The following is a 3,906-nucleotide window of genomic DNA, read 5'->3' as shown; positions in this document are numbered from 1 at the left end:
AAAATAAATATATAATTGTCCTGAAAATTACAGAAACCAAATAAAATCTCTTATAACAGATATTTGGGATGTATCCAAAATAAATCAACATTCCATTTTATATATATATATATGTTTATGAGATTATGTGTTTATAATTAAGTTTATATAAGCCAAACACTATATTAAAGTACATATTGCTATTCTGAATATTAATAAGCAGATTCTCTCCCAAAAGGAGCATCCTCTCAGAAATCAGTTTCTGAGAATTGAAGGCTTCAATACCACTGAGAAGAGTTTGGGTGGGCTATAACTAGCATGAAATGTTAGTAAAAGATGTAATATGAATAAAGTTTAGAAAAAGGAGAGGGATTAGACCACTTAAAATATATATATATATATTTATATACAAATATTATACATGTATACATTTATATATGGGCTTCCCTGATGGCTCAGATAGTAAAGAATCAGCCTGCAATGCAGGAGACCTAGGTTTAATCTCTGGGTCCAGAAGATTCCTCTGGAGAAAGGAATGGTTACCCACTTTCCATGGACAGAAGAGCTTGGTGGGCTACAGTCCTAGAGGCTGCAAAGAGTGACTTGACTGATGGACTAACACACACACACACAAACATATTTATATACATACATTTGCTGCTTAGTTGTTAAGTCATGCCCAACACTTTTGCAACCCCATGGACTATAGTCCACAAGGCTCCTCTGTCCATGGGATTTCCCAGGCAGGAATACAGAATGGGTTGCCATTCCTCCACCTGAGGATCTTTCTGACTCAGGAGTTGAACCCACAATAGAAATGATGTTAGACAAAAAGCAAATTTCAGCAATTATTTTTTTAATTTGACTTTAAAATGGGTCATAAAGCAGTGGAGAAAACTCACATCAACAACGCATTCGGCCCACAAATTGCTAATGAACACACAGTGCAATGGTGATTCAAGACGTTTTGCAAACGAGGTGAGAGCCTTGAAGATGAGGAGCACAGTGGTCAGTCATTGAAAGTCGACAACGACCAATTGAGAGCAATCATCAGAGCTGATCCTCTTCCAATTACGTGAGTAGTTGCTGAAGAACTCAGTGTGAACCATTCTACCACATTCAGCATTTGAAGCAAATTGAAAAAGCTTGATAAGCGGGTGCCTCATGAACTGACTGAAAATTTTAAAAAAATCATCCTTTTGAAAAGTTGTATTCTCTTATTCTACACAAAAACAACAGACCATTTCTAAATTGGAATGTGACCTGCAATGAAAAGTGGAGTTTAAACAACTGGCAATTACCAGCTCAGTGGCTGGACTGGGAAGAAGCTCTAAAGCACTTCTGAAAGCCAAACCAGTACCAAAAAAGGTCATGGTCACTGTTCGGTTGCCTGCTGCCCATCTGATCCACTACAGCTTTCTGAATCCCGGTGAAACCATTATAGCTGATAAGTATGTTCAGCAAATCGATGAGATGCACAGAAAACTGCAATGCATGCAGCCAGCAGGTCAACACAAAGGGCCCAATTCTTCTCCACGACAACACCTGACCGCATGTGGCACAACCAAGGCTTCAAAAGTTGAATGAATTAGGCTACAGCAAGTTTTGCCTCAGTTGCCATAATTCACCTAAACTTTTGCCAACCGACTGCCACTTCTTCAAGAATCTCCACAACTTTCTGCAGGGAAAAACCTTCCACAATGAGCAGGAGACCAAAAATGCTTTCCAAGAGCTTGTCAGGTCCTGAAGCACAGATTTTTATACTACAGGAATAAACATTTCTCATTGGAAAAAGTACATTACAACCATTGCTTGTAAAGGTTCCTGTTTTGACTAATAAAGATGTTTGAACCTAGTTATAATGACTTAAATTTTACTGTCCAAAATTGCAGTGACTTTTGTACCAACCTAATATAAATATACAACTCACTCTCCCATTAAACAGTACTATCTATACAATGGTGGTTTGATTCATGATAGAAAAAGATTATTAGTTAAAAAAAAAAAAACCTAAAGTCATAAGCAATATTTTAATGCTGTAAAATGATACAGTAGCTAAAACAATTAAAATTTTTTAAGCTTTGAACAACATAATTTGTAAACTGTTCTAATAGATCCGTAAGTTACACTGTTTTGCTCCCCAAAAGCCATTAGTAATATACTTCTTTCTTACACTTTTAAAAATCAAAACTATGTATGTAAGGTGTACAGCATGATATTTTGATATATATATATATGTATATATATAGCTACGTATACACACAATGAAATGATTACTACAGTCAAGCAAACTATGTAACCATCTCTTCAGAGTTATCTTCCCCCTCCCCCAACAGATCAGGATGTGCTAAATCCCTTCAGCTCCCCAAGACAGGCAAGACAGAACCCAGTTCCTCGAGCAGCACCTGGAAAGGCTGAGGTGCTAGACGTCTGACTCCAATCCCGTTTTCCTCAGTAAGAACCCGGGAGTTGGAGTGTACGGCCCACTTGCTCTGCACAAAGCTGTGGACAGGAGCTGCGCAAACGCCTGCACTCGAGCTCAGACCGCACGACCTTTCCCACTAATATTTTGTTCTCTCTCACCCCTGGCCAACAAAAGACCTTGGGGCCCCTTCAGTTCTCAGATACAGGTGGGTTAGCTGGAGATTAGGCTCCAGCTCTGCAGTAAGGGTGGGGTTTGAGGCACAAAATTCCGGGCCGCCATTTCAAACTCCCCGGAAATTAAGTGATTGTCTGTCTCGGACTCGCAGACACGAGCCGCTTAGAAGTCAAACCCTCGAGAAACAGCTGGAAAGCTGGAACACTGGACATGCAGGCTACCGCTATTAAGGGAGAAGCTGGGAGCTGGATTTTAGTGCTAGAGTGAGGCAAGAAGAGGCACCTCAGGAGGGCCTGAAAAGCCTCTCAAAACTTTCCCATATTCTCTGGAGATGCAGGAGGACTAGCAAATGCCAGGCTCTCACAGTTCCCAGGCACATGAATTTGTAGCCAGCCCCTCAGACAGCAGCCAGAAAAGCCAAGGCACTTAAGTTAAATCTAATTCCTTCCCTCTAAAAGCTAACGACTTTTTTTTTTTTTTTTCTTTTTATAGGCAGTGGGGGCGGGCAGAGCGAGGAACCACAAAATGCCTACCTGCTGCACCGGCTTCCCTAGGCAGCGGCTCCCACTTGCTTCCGCGGAAGAAACATTACCAGCCGTGGGGCCCGCCGAAAGAGGAGCCACCGGAAGTGCCTACCTGCCTCACCTGCTTCCTCCGTCAGCACCTCCCCGAGGCTACCTCAGAAGAAATGTTGCCTCAGAACGGCTGTGGGCCGCGAAGTCACTGAGTTTACTCAGTTCTCAACAGCCGGAACATAGCCAGGCTCCCAGACGACGCTGTCCGTAGAGAAGGTAAGCAAGTTAGAAACCAGACCTTCTGACAGCAGCCAGAGGCTTCAGAAGCGTATGGAGTTAGCTGGGCGGTGTAGGCCTTTCCAGGGAGGAGCCGAGAGCTGGGCCTCACTCGTTGCTCTCAGTGGGCATTGGCCGTGGGCACCAGCCCTCAGAAGTGCTCTTGTGCAGGTTTAAAACGGCCTCTGTTCTGTGTGGTCTTAAGGGGTCAGTGAATGTCCAGGCCTCTCAGCCCCCAGAAACAGGTACGTGAGGAAGTCAGTCCCTCAGGTGGCAACAATGGAAACTGATGCGTTGAATAAGGAAGCTGTGGTACATATACACCATGGAATATTACTCAGCCGTTAAAAAGAATTCATTTGAACCAGTCCTAATGAGATGGATGAAACTGGAGCCCATTATACAGAGTGAAGTAAGCCAGAAAGATAAAGAACATTACAGCATACTAATGCATATATATGGAATTTAGAAAGATGGTAATGATAACCCTATATGCAAAACAGAAAAAGAGACACAGAAATACAGAACAGACTATTG

At 42.3% G+C, this 3,906-nt stretch overlaps 1 pseudogene; it reads left to right on the top strand.

Moving 5' to 3' along the window:
• Positions 1-793: 793 nt before the first annotated feature.
• Positions 794-3,364, top strand: LOC122422535 (annotated as a pseudogene).
• The last annotated feature ends 542 nt before the right edge of the window (positions 3,365-3,906 follow it).

The sequence above is a fragment of the Cervus canadensis genome, chromosome 20 (assembly GCF_019320065.1).
Source record: "Cervus canadensis isolate Bull #8, Minnesota chromosome 20, ASM1932006v1, whole genome shotgun sequence".
In the NCBI taxonomy this organism is placed as follows: domain Eukaryota; kingdom Metazoa; phylum Chordata; class Mammalia; order Artiodactyla; family Cervidae; genus Cervus; species Cervus canadensis.
This window is presented reverse-complemented; position numbering and strand designations above follow the sequence as displayed.